This window comes from Malania oleifera, chromosome 4 (assembly GCF_029873635.1).
Source record: "Malania oleifera isolate guangnan ecotype guangnan chromosome 4, ASM2987363v1, whole genome shotgun sequence".
Taxonomy (NCBI): Eukaryota; Viridiplantae; Streptophyta; class Magnoliopsida; order Santalales; family Ximeniaceae; genus Malania; species Malania oleifera.
The window spans coordinates 90,469,301-90,489,979 of NC_080420.1; positions in this window are offsets into that span (position 1 = coordinate 90,469,301).

Consider the following 20,679-nt stretch of genomic DNA (forward strand, 5'->3'; position numbering starts at 1 on the left):
AGATTTGTTATCAGAGAGATAGAGAGAGAAGATTTGTTATCGAGGTTCGGCAAATCCTGTCTACATCCCCGCCTTGACCATACCCCCAAGGATTCAACTAACTTGCTCACTTAAACGGGCGGAGCAAAAGCCGGTTACACATCTCCTTACGGGGCGGAGTCTTCTCAGCTCAAATTTCGAGGCTGAGCCCTAACATACAACCACACCTTACACGACGGTGCTCCAAACTCTCCTAACTGGGCCTAAGCTACTCCGGTGCACTTTACAAGACAGTGCAATCCTCTTCCGACCATACGCCGAGAATACAATAGATAAATAAATTTTGTGTACAATAAAAGTGCTTCAATACTAAGCAGAAGATGTACAATATGAAGCACTAAAATGCACTCTCATATAATATTAAACTAAAACTCAGTAGAGTACGGTATTCCTCTCAAAATATTTTTCAAGTAAACCAACGAGAGTTTGGAAAATGATTTTTTTTTTTATGAAAATGACTTTTTAAAATTTAGTTCAAATAAGGCTTCCGAACAAAATATATGAAAGTGAATATTAGCTCAAGTCATTGTCAAGAAGCTTCTCAAGCACAATATATATATCAATGAATATATATGCTCAAAGTATTCTTGAACTAACCCATAGATTTTCTCCAATAAAAATATTTTCAAATAAATAAATGGGAGAAGTTAGGGTTTTCATTTATAATGATTGACCTTTATAAAAAAAAAAATTCAATAAGGCTTTCTGGTAATATATGTATGAGCTTAAATATATGCTTAAGCCTTCAAGACAATTTGAAAATAAATTTCTCCAAAATATTTTCAAAAAAAAAGTATGGGAGAAATTTGATCTTTGAAAAACATGATAATAAAAAGGCTATCAAGCTATATATTTATAAACTTGAATATAAGCTCAAATCTTTATAAATAAAAGCTCCAAAATATTTTTCTCCAAAAATATTTTCAAGAGGAGTAGGAGAAATTTGATCTATGAAAAACAACAAGAATAAAAAGTAAAGGCCTTCAAGCAATATATATAAACTTGAATATATACTCAAGCTTTTTCAAAATTATCTCAAGAAAAAGAAGCCTTTGAAGTAGAAATATTCGAGTGGATATATGATCCAATCTTCCTTCAATAACCCACAATATTTTCTCCCAAAAAGAATTTTCAAAGTGAAAGAGTAGGAGAAATATGAAATTTAATGTACAAAGGGCTATGAAAAATGAGGGAGAAACAAAGAATGTGTAAATATGCTCTCAAGATGTCTTTCCTTAATTTTTCAAGTGTCTTTGGCTTGTATTTATAGGGAAAACCCATTACTAGCCGTTTTATGGTCGTTGGAGTATTAAAATATAATTTAATTTGAAAACTAGTTGTTTTTCGGTTGTTGGGGCGCTTTCTGGCAAACGCACAACTCCAAATTGGATGTTCTTAATATCAACAGAAAGCTAAGATAAAATCACACAACTTTCATATTGAACACTTTTTAAGATAAGAAATTTTCGATAGAGAAAATTGTTCATGAATGAGACAAAAGAAACATGAAGAAAATTTTTCTACTGCGGACGCCCTTGAATATTTTGAACATAACGTTTTCTATACAATTCCAAATTGAATGTGCTTGGTATTAACATAAAGCTAAGAAAAAATCTCACAACTTTCATGTTGAACACTTTTTAAGATAAGGAGTTATTGATAGAGAAAAGTGTTCATCAATGCGACAGAAGAAACATGAAAGGTTTTTTTTGAAAAAAAAACTTGTTTTGGAAAAATGTTTTCATGAAAAGTTTAGGCCCCTAAGGTCAATCTAAGGTCTTGGTTGAGCTTAAATTTAGATCATATGATATGCATGCACACATTAAATCTAAATAATTTTTACAACTTAGAAAATAATAAATAAAGTCATCAATTCTTTTGCTCCTCTGATTGTCCATGGAATACGCCTTGGAATATGATCATTGATTTGCATTCAAGGCTTCCATTTCCCATTTGTAACTTGTGCTTAGAAAAATAAACTTCTTCATAAACTTAGCACACAAATGAGATATTGTTGTTTGTCATAATCAAAATAGGGATTGAACTCAAAAAGTCAACAATCTCTCACTTTTTTATGATGACAAACACATGAGCAAAATTAGGTATGCCTAACAAGACTTGCCCTCACAATATGCATAATTCAAAAAATATTTAATATAATTCAATTCAAACATGAAGACTTTATTATTTTCCAAGTTATGCATTTAAGTACAGGTAGGTTCAATGTGCAGTATATGTATTGAAGCTAACTTAAAAGGATTTTCAATTAAATCACATATATTATTTCCCATTTGAAAAACAAAAGTAGGAGAATAATGTAATAAAATTTTGCTAATTAACCTTCTCCCCCTTTTGTCATCAGCAAAAGGGTCAAAAGTTACTTCTTAAATAAGAAGATCATTTAAAAACCAAAGCCTTTAAGTTTTAAGGATAATTTCATGACAAATGAATTTTATAAACTATGTAGTGCATGTCATGAGTATCATTAAACACACAAGTAAGAAACAAGGTATATCCTATATGAGTTCAGTTCTTGCCAAAAAAAAAAATGTTAAAAAAAAATTCCCCCTTTCAATATTATCAATAAATATTTGGAATTATGCTTGCTGAAAAAGAAACTTTTCTGGTTTAACGCTTAAGCACATAATATTTAGAAAAATAACCAGAAAAACCAACCATATAGATCCTAAAGATAGGACAATTTAAATACCAGATCATATGGCAAATTTTGAAAAATTGTGGTTAAGCAATATATTTTACTTATGATATTCAAGAAAATCATCATTCTTAAACACACAAGCCACACAAAAGTTCTAATCTAAGCTAAAATATGGGTGAGTACAACAAGATATGGAAATTTAATTTCAAGAGCTCCCCTTATTAATTTGAAAAGTGGGCTTAGATGAAGTTAACTGCTTATACTAATACCAAATGTGAAAAATTTGTTAACACAGTATAAGTAATGAATATGAGTCTTTAAAAAAAAATTATTGGATATTAATTAAGACTATTTTTATCTAGCCAGTAAAAGCATTCTATAGAATACACATGCATCGGAAGATTGAAATTAAGTCCTACAATGGTGTTCATATGTCCAAGAACAATCCATATCAAAGTATAAATCCAACAAACATGATATGATGTTCATGGATTTCATAAATACTTGGGACTCAAAAACAAAAGCAATGATGCATATGAATCCACAAGAATACTATAATAAAGCTCTATTTTATTTTTAATGATGGGGCATAGCTCTCCTGTATATTTGCATGCACACATGAATACATTTTAGTTCGAGGATGATGTTCATTTAAAAGCTCATTCCTTCATCAAATGTTCATCCTTCAAATAGATTTTAGCATGCAGCAAATATATGCATTTAACACATAAGCATGACATAGTGCATTTCAATTCAGCACTTGATAGCCAATCAAGGCTATTTTCACAAATTATGCAATAGGGGTTCAATATAAAGATGACACAACTCAAAATACACAATGAGTGTGTGCAAAATGGAAGACTCCCCCTAAGTCATGCAATTTCCCTAGTTTATGGACCATCACCAATGCATGTGACGTTTAATTATAAGGATGATGTTTTACCATATAGTTCCCGAGTTAAGTTCTGAATCCAAAGATTGGACCAAACGGTGTCCATGAACTAGATTTTCCTAGGTTTGTAGAATACTAGGGAAATTCAAGGATTATGAAGAAAGTACATGTTTTTCAGTTTAATACATACGACTTAGGATTCAACATGTACTAACCTATTCAAATATTTGCATGCACTACAAATATTTTCATAAAGTTCAACCAGCATGCAATAGTCTGAGTGACCACTTAAGAATAAAATGTTGAATTTGAACATGGTCACTACATAATACTGGTGAAAGAATTTATAATTTAAAAAAAAAAAAAATAAGTCCTATGGAGTCATGATTTCAGTCAACTAGCTAGCATGTATGTCTGTATATGATCATTCAAAACAACATGCAAGATCCTAGTTAACTATCAGCATACAATTCACAAGGATCTGTATTAGTCATGCAGATGGCATTCAATTCAAGCATACAAATTAGTATAGTTCAAAATAAATATAAAATATCCGTCAAATAGTATAACATTTACCAAGCAATGAATAGTGGCATTTAGTTCTTGCAAAACATCCAATGTAAATGAAGCTATAAAATATTTCTAAATCATGCACAATGCAATTAAGCGCCTATAGGATGAATTTAACACTATGCTGCTTCCCCTTAATTATGTAGCCTAAGTATTAGGTTTCCCTCTTTTATATTTCAACTCTTTAGCCAAACATTCTAAATTTTCAATGAATTAACTTTGGCTTTGAAATGGTATTTCATTCTTAGTTTTAAGCTAATATTTTCTACAAAGGGGGTGAGCTCATGAATTCCTTAAATTTAATTTAATATTTGAAAATGATTAATCATTTAAGCCCAATGATGGGTTTAGGATTATATGATATACAATTTATGATTAATTCCCTAAAACCCAATTCAGTATGGTGGACAAAGGAATGCCGTATTTAAAATATTTAAACTCTAAGCATATATAGCATTATGAATTAAATACACATTTTGTCCATTTGCAGGGGATTCACAAGATCAAGCATGCATGCAATAGCTAATATATTTATATTATAACCAATCATAATAATATATACACATTAAGCAAATAGATTAGATGTTTCACAAGCATTTTCATATAGGCTAGCATCCTTACAGTTTTTAGTTAAACAATAGTGTATACTTAAAATTTAAGAATTTAAGCACAAAACATTATTTAAGCATTATACCTCATCCTAAATAAAATCATGAGTAAAAAAAAAAAAAAAATCCTATTTAGCATCTCATTAGATGGTATACCATTATCAACATTTAATACATGATTCAATAAAGTAGAAGGAGGAAGATTTACCATTTCGATTTTACTCCTTAGTCGTTTAAGCATGAAATCCTTGGAGTGGCGTTCTCCTCTCTCTCAATTTTTCCATACCTCTTATGGTTCCCAAAAATTCCCTTAGTACTTAAAACAAGATATAAACTTTATAAATGCATTAGTAACTAAGGCACAATAAAAATATGCATGGCATAAAATGATATGCATTATTAATCATGTCATGCTCATTCAATTTATTTTTAAAGTTTGGAAACAATAAATTTTAAAAACATTTGGGATATAAAATTTTCTTTAACAATCACTTTCCAAATCCTTCATTTAATCGATTTTACAAAAATGATTTTTCATTTCAAACGGTGAAATTTATAATATTAAAACAGTGGAAGAAATGCAAAGAATTAACCATCTCAAAACAGGGATACACACATTTGAGCCCTTACAATCTTTATGCAAAAAAAGTTAAACTTATTGCAACTTGACTCTGATACCAATTGAGAGTTATGGTGTGATCCCAAGAGGGGGGTGAATTAGGATTTAAAAAATATTTTACTAATTTAAACTTCACCAATTCACCATATTAAATCTCATATAAAAATTAATGCATGTATGAAAAATTAGAATGACATAAATAAACATTCATACACATTAGGAAATTAAAGTGCGAAATTTAAATAAGAGAGAGAGAGAGAGAGAGAGAGAGAGAGAGAGAGAGAGAGAGAGACACACACACACACACACACACACAAGATTTGTTATCGATGTACGACCAATCCTACCTACGTCCACGCCTTGGCCATACCCCCAATGATTCCACTAACCTACTCACTTAAACGGGCGAAGCAGAAGTCGGTTACACATCTCCTTATAGGACGGAGTCTTTCTAGCTCAAATTTCAAGGTTGAACCATAACCTACAACCACATCTTACAAGACAGTGCTCCTAGCTCTCCTAACCGGGCCTAAGCTATTCCGGTGCACTTTACAGGACACTGCAATCCTCTTCCAACCACATGTCGGGAATACAATAGATAAATAAATTTTGTGTACAATAAAAGTGCTTCTATACTAAGCAGATGTACAATATAAAACACTAAAATGCACTCACATATAATATTAAAATGAAGCTCAGTAGAGTATGGTATTCCTCTTAAAATATTTTTCAAGTAAACCAATGAGAGTATGGAAAATGATTTTCTTTATGAAAATGAACTTTTAAAATTTAGTTTAAATAAGGCTTCTGAGCAAAGTGTATGAAAGTGAATATTAGCTCAAGCCATTGTCAAGAAGCTTCTCAAGCACAATATATATATCAATGAATATATATATGCTCAAAGCATTCTTGAACTAACACATAGATTTTCTCCAATAAAAATATTTCCAAATAAATAAATGGGAGAAGTTGGGGTTTTCATTTAAAATGATTGACCTTTATAAAAATAAATTCAATGAGGTTTTCTAGCAATATATGTATGAGCTTAAATATATGCTTAAGCCTTCAAGACAATCTCAAAATAAATTTCTCCAAAATATTTTCAAATAAAAAGTATGGGAGAAATTTGATCTTTGAAAAACATGATAATAAAAAGGCTATCAAGCTATATATTTATAAACTTGAATATAAGCTCAAGCCTTTCTAAATAAAACCTTCAAAATATTTTTCTCCAAAAATATTTTCAAGAGGAGTAGGAGAAATTTGATATTTGAAAAACAACAAGAATAAAAAGTAAATGCCTTCGAGCAATATATATATATAAACTTGAATATATGCTCAAGTCTTTTCAAAATTACCTCAAGAAAAAGAAGCCTTTGAAGTAGAAATATATGAGTGGATATATGCTCCAAACTTCCTTTAATAACCCACAATATTTTCTCCCAAAAAGAATTTTCAAAGTGAAAGAGTAGGAGAAATATGAAATTTAATGCACAAAGGGGTAAGAAAAATGAGGGAGAAACAAAGAATGTGTAGATATGCTCTCAATATGTCTCTCCTTAATTTTTCAAGTGTCTTTGATGTGTATTTATAAGGAAAACCCATTACTAGCCGTTTTATGGCCATTGGAGTATTAAAATATAATTTAATTTAAAAACTAGCCATTTTTCGGCCATTGGGGGCGCTTTCTGTGCAAACACACAACTCCAAATTGGACATTCTTAGTATCAACAGAAGGCTAAGAGAAAATTTTACAACTTTCATGTTGAACACTTTTTAAGATGAGAAATTTTCGATTGAGAAAATTGCTCATGATTGAGACAAAAGAAACATGAAGGGAATTTTTCTACTGTGGACACCCTTGAGTATTTTGAACATAACATTTTCTATAAAACTCCAAATTGAATGTGCTTGGTATTAACATAAAAATAAGAGAAAATTTCACAACTTTTATGTTGAATACTTTTTAATATAAGGAGTTATTGGTAAATAAAATTTTTCATCAATGTGACGGAAGAAACATGAAGGGCTTTTTTTTGAAAAAAAAAAAAAAAAACTTGTTTTGGAAAAATGTTTTCATGAAATGTTTAGGCCCCTAGGGTCAATCTAAGGTCTTGGTTGAGCTTCGATTTAGATCATATGATATGCATACACACATTAAACCTAAATAATTATTACAACTTTGAAAATAATAAATAAAGTCATCAACTTTTCTGCTCTTTTGATTGTCCATGGAATACGCCTTGGAATATGATCATTGATGTGCATTCAAGGCTTCCATTTCCCATTTGTTACCTGTGCTTTGAAAAATGAACCTGTTCTTAAACTTAGCACACAGTTGAGATACTGTTGTTTGTCATAATCAAAATAGGGATCGGACTCAAAAAGTCAACATATGCTCTTTGAGTCCAAAGAAAGTCATGAGATATTGCTAGCACATTTATTCATACTACTACTTTTAATCTCTCTCTTGTCTCTCAAATTTATTTATCTTCCTCATAGAGAAAATATCAAAATTCTTTGTGCCATAACTTGGTATTTACCTTAAGAGTTTTTGTATTTATACTTGGTTTTTCAAGTTGTAAATCAATCCTTGTGAGGAACTTCTTTAGTAGTATTCAAGCTTTCGTGTCCATGTCTCTACCAAAGCAAGGGGTAGAAAACAATAGGGGTTTAAAGTTTCATGTGGGCATAGTGGAACTTTAAGGTGGTTGAGGCCTCGAGAGAGTGGATGTAGACTTGGATAGTCAAACTATTATAAAAGAGTTTGCATAGTCCCACTCTTTTAACTCACTTTTCTAATTTTTGTGCATTTGCTTTTGTTGTTTGAATTTGTTTTAAATTTGTAATTAAGAACTTAATTTTAGTTAGATCCAATTCACCCTCTTCTTGGATTGCCACTTGGGCCAACATTTCATCGGATGGATGAAAGAATTCATCCCTACCCCTACCTACTCCATTGTGATCAATGGCTCAATGGAGAGTTTTTTCAAATTAAGGGAAGAAATCCATGAGATAGGGAAATCCTATCTTCCCATTACTTATTTGGAATGGTAGTGGAGGTACTTTCAAGACTCCTACAACGGTCTACAAAAAAGGGAAGCTAACTTTGTGGATCCTATCTTCCCGTCACTTATTTGTAATGGTAATGGAGGAAGCTCAACATGTTGATATCTTCTTTGTAGATGATAAGTTAATCATTGCTTATATGGATTCTAATTCAGCAACAAGCATAACGCATGCACTCTCCACCTTCTATAAACTCACACGTCTCATATGTAACCCTAACAAATTAGATTTCTTTATCTTTGGACTCTTAGAAAGAAAATAATAGAGATTGCAAAAATTTTAGGATTTTAATTTGGAAAACTCCCAATCAAGTATTAGGGACTCCCCCTAACATCAAAGAGGTTGCTATGAACCATTCATTGAAAGAATCTTTGGCAGAATCCACTCTTGGATTTACAAGTACCTGTCACCTGCTAAAGGCTACAATTGAACAAAACCATCCTTCAAAGCTTCAAATCTTTCATGGATACTGAGCAACAATTTTTATTTTATTTTATTTTCCTAAATTTTCCATCAAAGAAATTGAAAAAAGACTAAAGGCATTCATATGGAAGGGTAAGGAATGGAACACCTATAAATGCAAAGTGAAATGGCAAAATATTTGTAAATGTCATGATGAAGGAGGACTAAAAGTCAAAAACTCCTCTTAGAGTGGAGTGAAACCCCAACCATCAAGCTTATCTGGCACATATGCTCCTTCAAGGCTTTTCTTTGGGTTCTATAGGTTTACACCTATAAGATTCAAAAAGTAAGCCTATGGGCTTTGTTGTTGTGTCTCGGGCGCGAGAGTGCCCCGGAGAGGCAAATAAAAATGATTTTTTTTTTAATTTTTGAGAAAAATTAGAGTTGGAGTCACCACTAACCTTTTGGAGTGTGGTTAGAACACATGATTATCACCCAATTAAGGGTAGAATCGATATGCGTCTACCAAGATTGGGATCAAGAGTTCTGTTATGTGAGGGGAAGATACTAGCACCCCTACACACCCGTTCTACAAACGGTACCTAATTCATTAAAAATTATTCCAAACTAAATTTCAGTGGCCTTTTAGATTACTCCTTTTAACTAGACACATCATCTAAGCATATACAATTAAATAAACATACAAGCATGCACATTATTATGGAATATAGTTAAAGTAAGGTATCCCTCAAAACTAAGACATGTGAGGCTCGAAAAAGCCCATGCCCCTTTTTGAAATCATAGGGATGAAAATCAAGAAAATATTTTATGAAAATAGCTCAAATTTATTTCAAAATTTTATAGAAATTTTTTAAAATTTTCTAAAGATTTTACAATATTTTCAACAAATTTTTGGGAGATTTTTGGAGCCCATTTTCTGTTTTCCAAGTAAAAGGTACACAAAAACAATTTCCTAATCTAAAAAATATTTTTCCAAAATTTTTTATGATTTTTCCTGATTTTTTTTGTTGTTGTTGTGATTTTTCCCTTTTTTTTTTTTCCAAATTTTGAAACCAAATAAATAATATAATCAGAAAATAAATAAGAAAATAAGAAAAACTAGCTCAAACTGGTCCAATAGGGTTTACCGGCTCAGGATGAACCGGACCAGGTCAATAGGCCAGGCCACGTGTCGTCTTTAGGTGAAAACACGTGGCCCCGGCAAATATATAAACGATTTATTTATTGTGCGCAGGGTCTGACGTCAGAGTGACATCCCTTGGCCACGTGTTGGCCATCTGGTAGGTTGGTTCGATACGACCAAGATCATTGGCGTGGCCCGATCATGGCCGTCACAAAGAAGCACAAATCAGACAACTAAGGGGAAGCCACGTAACACACTAAACGCATGGAGGGTGATGCGCCACATGTCGCACACCGGTTGCCTTTGATATGAACATATAGAAGGTAAAATTTTAGGTTTTTGGCCATTTCTCCATTTCTTTTCTCTCTCTACTCTCAGAAACCTCTATTCTCTCTCTTTCTTCCTCTCGAGCGATCTGAAACCCTCTCTCACTCTTTATTCTCGCTATCACTTTTCACTCTTCCCCTTGAACTATCTAAAGCCTTAGGGTTTAGATTTCCCTAATCCCTTTCTGATCTCCTGAAGCCCCCTATTCTCTCTCTCTCTCTCTCTCTCTCTCTCATGATCTAAACTTTCAAACCCCTGAATCCCCTCTCTGTTCCTTCTTTCGATTTTCTGAACGATTGAAGCCCTAGCTTTGTTTGCCTTTACAATGGCAAACTATATGCCACCCGAGGGTGTTTCAGTCATGGTGAAGTCTGATCTGAGACCTAGAAGGGGTCTGGTTAAGCTATATAGAAGATGCAGAAGCTAAGTACCTTTTTCTTTTCTCTATTATGCTCTTTCCCAAAACTTGTTGTTGCTGTGTGTGAATGTTTGTGTGTTTTGTCTTCCTTGCTGCATGTGGATTGAGTGTTGGCTTGATGTGTCATGTTTGGGTGATTCTAGTGTTTCCTAGATTCAAGGGTTAGGGTTCAGGGACAAGTCGACTTGTCCAAACCCTATTCTGTTGAGTTCTTACAAGATTAACTAGCATGAGTCAACCCTTGGGCTTGTGTTGGCTCAGAGTGCTCTGAGTGGGCCCAGTGGGCTTGGGGGTTCTCTTCTTTCTTTTTTTTTTTTTCTTTTTTACATATGTTGGGGCTTTATTTTAAAATGCTAGGCTTGAGGTTTTAAAATATTCATGGGCTTGGGGTTTTAAAATACTCATGGGCCTAGTTTAAAAAAAAAAAAAAAAACATTTGTGGGCTTGGGTTTTAAAACGTTTGTGGACTTGGGGTTCTTCTAAAATTGGTGTGGACTATGGCACTTTTTAAAATTGGTGTGGGCCCGGTTTCTTTAAAAATGGGTATGGGCTTTGGGTTTTAAAACATATGTGGGCTTGGGTTCTTTTAAAATAGGTGGGCTTTGGGTTTAAAACATTTATGGGCTCAGGTTCCTTTGAAAAAAAAAAAAAAAACAAGTGGGCTTTGGGTTTGAAACGTTTATGGGCTTAGGTTTAAAATGTTATATGGGCTTGGGATCTTTTAAATCGTGTGGGCTCTGTGTTTAAAAATGTTTTGTGGGCTTGGGGTGTCAAACATCTGGTGGGCTTGGAGCGTTAAACACTGGTGGGCTTGGGGCGTTAAACATCTAATGGGCTTGGGGTTTTAAACAAGTGGGCTCTAGTTCTTTTAAAAACAAATGGGTTTTGGGTTTTAAAGCATGGGTTCGGGGAAGTTTTACAGTGTGTGGGCTATGGGGTTGGTTGGGTTTAGTTAAGGGCTAGGTTCAGTGAGACTTGGTTCGGGGTTCAGTTCAGTGTTGGTTAGTGAGGAGCTAGGTCGGGGTTCAGTTCAATGCTAGGTTCGGTTGGGTTAGGCCTAGGTTCATTTTAGGTTTAGGTTCAGGTTTGAACCCAAATTTTGGATTTGAATTCTTACATTCACAGTCTCATACCACTACAAAAAAATCAGGGTATTAGTGAAGGATCAAATCCGTCACTAATACTTATATATTCGTCACTAATAGTATTAGTGACGAATTTATAAGTATTAGTGACAATGTTAAATTAGTTGTTATATCTACCATTACTACTAACTATTAGTAACGAATTTAAAATTCGTCACTAATAATGGAGTGTTAGTAATGGATTATAACCATCACTAAAATCCTAATACTGTCACTATAAATTTTACATGGGTTCAGCTCAAATTCGTCACTTATAAATTCGTCACTAATACCCTACTATTAGTGACGAATTTGAATCTTTCACTAATATTGTACTATTAGTGACGAATTTGTAATTCGTCACTAATACCCTACTATTAATGACGAATTGGAATCCTTCACTAAAATTACTACAAAATTCATAAATTATTCAAAATTTTGAATTCAAATAAAAATTCAATTAAAATAAAAAAAAATAACATCTATTTAGATAAGAAAAAAAAATTCAAAAAGTTCAAAATTCAAAACCAAATAGATTATACAAATTCAAATTAAAATACAGAAATTCCATTTGTTCAAATAAAAATAAAAATTACAAAGAAATAATCAAAAATTGCATCCGACGACTATAGTGCATGCATGATATCTTGCTGATGTTATGACAGCCGCGAACCCTACAAATTAAGAATTATAAAAAAAATTAGTATATAAATGGAGAACAGAATGGAGAGCTGGCGCTCAGTATAATCAGGAAGAAAAATATAGAGAGTGGGTCGTACAATAATTTTCAACCCTAAACGAATAGCTGAAATGAATGTGAATGGCATATGTATGAATATATATATATAGTTGCATGCATCAAACCACACATGTAAACACTTTAACTCGTTCTCCAAATAGAGTATCCCTGGTGGTGGACAAATGATAATGCTTATCATTAATTAAAAGCAAATTATATGCCATGTATGTTAATAGATGCAAATTTAGGACTTAATGAAATGACTTTTCATTTAACTTTCACTCATCCTTTCAAAAATATTTTTAACATTCATTTTATCATAATTATCTTTGTACGTGATTTTTTTTTTTTTTTTGAAAAATTTTAACAGAATTTCGGTAGCATGCCGTCTGTAAATTGACATTTTCCTATAAAACATGTACTTGAAACATGGTTGTTTTTACAAAATAAAACATTTCAAGCATGCGAAAACCTAAATCCACTATCAGCATGCAATTCACAATGTACTGCATCAATCATGCAGTTGGCGTTCAACACAAGCATGTATTCCAGTAGTTCAATATACAATTCATATAACATAATACCATCCATGAAGAAAATATTACCAGGAAAACATTAAAACACAATTCAACTAAGGTTTTCTAGTTTTGTCCAGAGGTTCCTTCTCAAGCATTCTTGATGCAGCTTGGGTTGTGCAAGAAATTGTTACTTAGATTGTGAGAAGGCCTGTGATAGATTGAGTTGGGGTTTCTTGGATTCAGTTATATACATAAAAATCTTTGGTTATAGATTAAGGAAATGGATTATGGTTTGTTCTTCTTCTATTCAGTGATAGTGGTGGAATCCTAGTTTAGAAGATTTTAAGATTGCCTTTGCTTTGTTGGAGATTTTTTAGCTTGTCTTTGGTCCTTAGGATTTAATTTGCTAACTTGAGTTTGACTATTAAAGTTTTCAATATATAAGAGGTTTCAAGTTGTGATTCTTTAATGGGTTTTAATGTTCATAAGTGGCTTTCACCTACTTATATGACATTTAGTTCTTAACTTTTCACAGTATTCTATACATTGTTGTTCTTAGCCAAGTGTTTTAGATTTTGAATGATAAGCCTAAGATCACCTTTTTCTTACGAATATCAACACGTGAGAGACGCGAGTTAGAATGACTTTAAGTTTTTACTAATCATGCATACATTTCTTTGTATATGGTTTTATTTTGGAAAAACTTTATCGAAATTTCGGCAGCTTGTCGTCTGTAAATTGGACATTTTCCAAAAAACTCCTGCACTAAAACTTGATAGATTCAAGCAAACAAATCACAATAATATGCATCATGCAGATACCAGTGAGTTTGAGTATGCGAGAACCTAAATCCACTACCAGCATGTAATTCACAATGGACTGCATCAGTCATATAGTTGGCGTTCAACACAAGCATGTATTCCACTAGTTCAACATACAATTCATATGACATAATACCATCCATCAAGAAAATATTACCAGAAAACCGTTAAAAAACAATTTATTATTATTCGTAAGACTTGCACATCTAATGAGAAAATGCATCTAATGATGTCGATGCATACTAAGAATCTAACAAAGGATATAAATATTACCATCTAACAAAGGATATAACTTTTACCTATTATTCATTTCTTCATTTACTCAAAAAATACAAAATAATTTTCATCTCTATTTTGAAAACCAACAAAATTTATTCATTTTTTTTAAGAATACACAACATATTTGAAATAGAGTTTTTTTTTTTTTTTTTTAATTTTCTAATATTAATTTTCAAGGACACGCATACTAGCATACCCATGTATTTCATGTATAAATTTGAAGCTCCTTGTCGTAAAATAGTTAAAAGTTGAAAGCCGCTTCTACAAATATATATACGCACACATACACTATACAAATAAATTATGTGTAGTGTGATTCCAAATCTTTATGTGATGATGAATATATTTATGTATAGTGAGATGCCTAATTAATGTGTAGGAAAATATGCAGCAATATGCATACAAAATTAAGTTAATTTTGAAATTAATATGCAGCAAGAATATTCTATATATCATGAAATAAACTTTTTTTACCTATCAGTTCAAACATGCTTCTGGACGGATTTACCTATCAGTTCAAACATCCATGTATTAGAGTATTATCTAAAAATTCCTACTCTATGAGGTATAGATGCTGAATTTTCAATGCACAAGAATATAACAATGACATACCTTCTAATGAGAGGAGTCACCTACATCATCTGATCGAGATTGGCGCATCATTTCTTCGAATTACGTTTGCCCGTTCATCATAGCTACGAGCATTGCTTCAAAGGTGGACACCTTTTCTTTCAAACTTTAGTTCTCCAATGTGACGTTAGACACCAAGTGTCTCAACTCCTGGTTCTCCATCTCCACCATTTGCACAAGCTGATCCATCTCGTCCTCCCGAGTGTCAGCCTATCGACACGCTCATTCTAGCTTAGCACGAGCCTTCGCACCCATCGAATACGATGCTGTGGGGGCGATGTATCCACTTCCAAGCCCTTTAAACTACCCCCCCCCCCCCCCGCTCATTCCCCAAGCACCTGGGTGGTTATCTAGTAATCTGTCATTTGTTGGCACCCCTCTTCAACAGGTGCATCTCTCAGCTCGACCATCAGCGCCTATTTTCAGTCAAGAAAATGATAAAAAAGAAGAAATGAGAATACAACTTCAATGTTTTGAATCAAATTATAAACTATATATTTAATTTGACTTATATATTTGCTCTACGCACCGTCGCACCACTCCCCCGATTGCCATTGGTGCGTTCTCTGATAAAGATTTGGCAGCGGTTCCTTGGTGCCAATCGCAGGATCATGCCACATTATCATATAAAATATCATTAATATTAATGGCGTATGTATTCGTCAGATAGTGTTATATATAGCAATTACCCGTCTATGATTGACGAATAACCTTGACCCACCGCAATGCGCCGTCGTGAGTTTATTGCGGTTCGCAGCATTTTTTACACATACAACCAATGAAAAAGATGTCAAGACTTCTTATTAGCCACATCAAAGCTTAAAGTAGATATTATAAGACAAAGACATCACCTAATAGTGTGGGTCACAGAAATGGCGACACACCACCTCCCAATCCTCTTAGGATATCTTATCGTATGGGTGGATTTCTGCTTCATCTCCCATCACACAAAAATGTTCGCGCATTTTCACACCATAGGACTTAAATTTATTGCAAAGTTGGACGTCCACTGCCCTCTTCACATGGTCTGCCTAGAGAATGTCCATGTTGAACTCCTCCTGCATAGGTAATACATTTAGAATGTAAGACAGTTGTTTGGCTAGTATATTAAAAGTTATAAAAAAAAAAAGTTTGGGATTAGTTACCAAGATGCGCATGTAAAGAACCATGTGTTGCGCCTCAGTCACTTGCGGCTAGCTGAAGGTGGTGACTGGAGCATACCATCGGCATATAATGTCGAGCTCTCGCATCTATGTTGGACACCAATCGTCACGTGGGGCGGCGAAGCCTGGAGGAATGTCGATCCTAATGCGCTGCTCCGTCCTCTACAGGTGCTTCTTCAGTGTCGTGTTCTTCGCGACACCACGACCTGACCTGGCCGTGGATGTCGATGCTGAAAGAAGAGTTAAATTAATAACAATATTTTAATTATACACGTGAATAAAAATCAATAGTTTACATCGAAATAAATAAAAGAAAACCTTACCAACACTGTTGATCATGGTGGGCAACTCACCCTACGTGTCATGCCGAGCTGAGGTATCCACAATTGGCCGAGGTGACGATGACTCAGACAATGGTGCCGCCGCATCAAGACCGACGGGCTCTGCTAGTCTCGAGGATATCGGATCATCCTCATGCGATGTAGTGGAGTGCTTGGAAGGAAGTCAGCCACATCGACCTCCTAGTGCCATGTCTGCAAAATATTAGATAAGTAAATGTAAGAAGTATGAATATTAGATGGATGCATAATATATATATTTTTAGTTATTTACACATGTCAGATACATAGTGACAAATATGACATGACGCATAATATATATATTTTTAGTTATTTACACATGTCAGATACATAGTGACAAATATGACATGCTTACCCCCCTATACGTCCTCAATATCGGTATCATACTCACTTTCTAAAGTGTCTTCCACTTCACTATAGTACTCGACCCCTGTTTCATCTTCCCCATCAGTTTCCTCATCGTCGATGAAGTGAACGTCTATAGAAGGTTCAATTGTAATGTTAGCAGTCCCTACGTGTTTTGCCGTGGCATCATCTCTATTCAATGGTGTAGGATCTGCTCCTTGTTCGACAACATTGAAAGCAGATTGCGCTGCTGCACTGACAAATGGCTCATCTTCTTGGAATGCAGCCTCACTGGCACTATTCTCCCCATCTGCAACTTTCATAATAGCATACAAACTTCAAGGAGGAATCTTTTGGGTCACTTGCCATTCACCCTTCAATTTGGTGTCTTTGAGGTAAAACACTTGTTATGCCTGCGTCGCTAGCACAAAAAAGTCATTTTAATACCAGGTCTTGCTAAAATTGACACTAGTAAAGTAAGCATCCATGTTTATCTCAGTATTTTTATTACCAATGTCCCACCAGGTACACTTGAACAAGTGGACGAGTTTGTTGGCTCCATAGTTAAGCTCTATAATGTCATCCAAGATACCAAAGTAATCAATTTCTTCATCTCCTTCTGTGTCTAGCATCGCAACCCCAAAATTTTGGGTCCTTCTATTCAGTTCGAGGGACTTTGTATGAAATCGTAACCCATTGACAATGCAACCGCTGTAGTGGTTAACTCGTTGATTGGGGCCACATGCCAATGCGTACAAATCTTTACTTGTCGTTGGTTCTTTATTGTAATTCATGACTTTCATCTATTAAATAAACATGAGTTTAGATGAGTAAATCGTCAACATTGATAATGTACATTGCTTTGTACTCAGGCAGTATTTGTTAATTACACGACTCCAAAACCAATTGACAAATTCCTTCTTATGTCTATCGTCAACATTCCGTTCATTTTGATCAAGAAGTTCAGGTTTATGTTCGCTATATGCAACAATAGTATATGTTAATGTCAAGTAAGTATATAAATATGCAGATGTAAATACATTACAAAGTAAGGAGTTTCAAACCACGTTCTCGATATATGGAACAGTTTCATCACAATTATTGAGAACATAAAAATGGGCCTTTTGTAGGTCGAGCATATCCATGAAATTGTAAACCCGTGCACCTGATTACACGTCAAAACTGCGTAATTTGGCGTTTAACCCGGGCTTTACGGTTTATATTTTTAATTAAATGTCCAAATTTATTTAATATTTTAACAAAGTGCCAAAATTATTATTCTTGAACTTTATTGCACTATTTATGAAGTTTTGGTAATTTTTTGTCGCAGGAAAAATTCCCAGGAATCAAAACCGACACCTGTTCGTATTTTGTGCATAACTTTTCCGTCTGAGCTCCGATTGAGACGATTCAAATTTCTGGAGAAAGAGGAAAGGATCATCTACAACTTTTGTGTTTTGAGTTTTGTGAGATATGGGCTCCAGAAGAGCAGAATTTGAGACGAACAGAGAACAAAAGAAAATAAAGAAAAAAATATAATAAATGGATCATTGATGTGACCCGGCCATGCATGGCCGGGTCGGGTTGTTCCACGCCGGATCCTAGGGCACCCAGCTCTTCCTTTAAATCTTCTTCTCTTCCTCTCCCTGCGCAAGCAGCCCATGGGGCGGCTCTCCTCTTCTCTTCTTCTTCTTCTTCTTCTTCTTCTTCTTCTTCTTCTTTAGCTTGTTTTGCCCTCTCTTATCTCTCCCTTTGTTCCTTTGTTTTCTCATTTAATTTTGCTCTCTGTTCCTCTTCTCTCGGTTTCTCTCCTTTCCCTGTTCTTCTCTTCCTCTCCTTCTCTATTTAGCCACCCACAGCAGCCATCTGCTGCTCAACACAGCAGCCATCTGCTGCTCAACACCGCAGCTGCAGCAGGCTCTTCCAGCAGCAACACAGCAGCACCCGAGACTCCTCCAAACAGAGCAGCAGGTCCCCGGCCTCCCTGCCGTGGAGCCGTGATTTTCCAGCACCAGCCAGACCATCCACTGCCTTCGGGTTACTCCAGAACCAGCAGGCACCATACAACTCCGCAGCACCGCCGTGGACCTCCACCAATCCAGCACAGCAGGCCTTCTCTGCAACCATGCTCTGTTTTCTCTTACTCTCTCTCTCTCTCTCTCTCTCTCTCTCTCATCTTCTTCTTCTTCTTGTTTTTATTTATTTATTTACTTTATGTTAATTGTTATTTTGTCTTTACTCGTTGGATTTTATCAAAGACTCGTTTTTTTATTCTTTTTTTTTTCTTTATCATTTAGTTAGATGCTCTTTCAATTATAGTTCTTTTTAGTATTAAAGTTTATTGATTTTATGTGTTTAATTAATGAAGTCTAAGATAAAAATAAAAAATATAGAAAACTAAAATAAAATACAAAGTTCGTGTTTTTATTTCTTGTGTCATGTTATTGTTTAGGTTGATTGATAGTCTAATTTTAATTCGAGTTCTGTGTTCGTGTTAAAGGTCCAATTTTTATTGCGCGCGTGTGCGTATTTGATTGAGTCTCCATTTCATACTCTATTTCCTTATTTGAAGTTTCCATTTTTAATTAGTGCGTGTGTCGATGTTTCCTTAGGTATATTAGAGTTTCTATTCTAGCGTGTTTTAATTCCTTATTTATAGTTTCCATTTGTAATTAGTGCGTGTCCCAATGTTTCTTTAAGTAAACTAGGATTTCTATTCTTGTTTCTTTTATTTAATACATGTTAGTTTTAGGGTTTTTAAATTACGTGTCATCTAATTCGGCAAAAGTAAAATTGAACAACTCTTGAAAAACCCGAATCTGAACTGAGTTCAGTACCTTTTTAATTTCGATTGGAAGAACGTAAAATCTGAAATTAAAACGCATTCCCTGAGGAGACGATCTAGCCCTTGGGCTTAATATTACACGACAGAACTCCTATACTTGGGATAGCTTCCGAGCTGCTCATTTTTCGAGTGAGTCAAGTTTTTGGCGCCGTTGCCGGGGAATGTTGTTCTTAGTCTCAAATTTGCGTTTTTCCCGTCATCTTTATTAGTTTTAAGAAAAAGAAAAAAAAAATCAGAAAACAAAAAAAGAAAAAATTTCGAGTTTTGAAAAATGGCTGCACCTGCACCGCGCACGATAATGGATTTTATGCAACTTGAATATGCCACTGCATCCTCTTCCACTGTTTTGCCTTATGATGAGCTTAATTTCATGATGCAGCGCGGGAGGACGTCATTGCTACCCGAGTTCTATGGGACAAAATCTGAGTGCCCATATCAGCACTTAGCAGAGTTTGAATTAACCTGCAACATGTTTTTCTCTCATGCTAGAGCTGACGAATCTACTAGACTAAATTTATTTCTTACTACTTTGCAGGATAGGGCACTGATTTGGTTTCATTCCTTAAGACCTCACTTTATCACTAATTGGACTGATACGGAGCATGAATTTTTGCATGCATTTTGTCCCTCACAGAAAACTCAATTTTTGCAGGAACAGATTCTTAATTTTGTGCAGCAAGATGACGAGACATTTAGGGCTTGCTGGGAGCGATTCAAGGATCTACTAAGCACGTGTCCACATCACGGGTTTGACTCATGGAGGTTAGCTGATTATTTTTATACTGCTCTTACCCCTGATTGCAAGTGTTTTGTCCAGACTATGTCTAATGGAGAGCCCGTCAGCGAGGATCCAAATCAGGTATTATCATTCTTTGATTACTTAGCTGACAATGTCCCACAATGCAACACACGATACACTCAGGCACCCATGACTGCACATCCTATCAGCACAATTAGTGGTGGTGATGCATATGAACCACCAAACTGCCTGGATATTCCTCCGCCTCAATACCAGCCACCACAGATCTCTCTGAGCTGTACGCCGTCAGAATTTCTGGAGGATAGCATAACTCAGATGGCGAACATGCTCCAGAAGTTCATGCAAACTC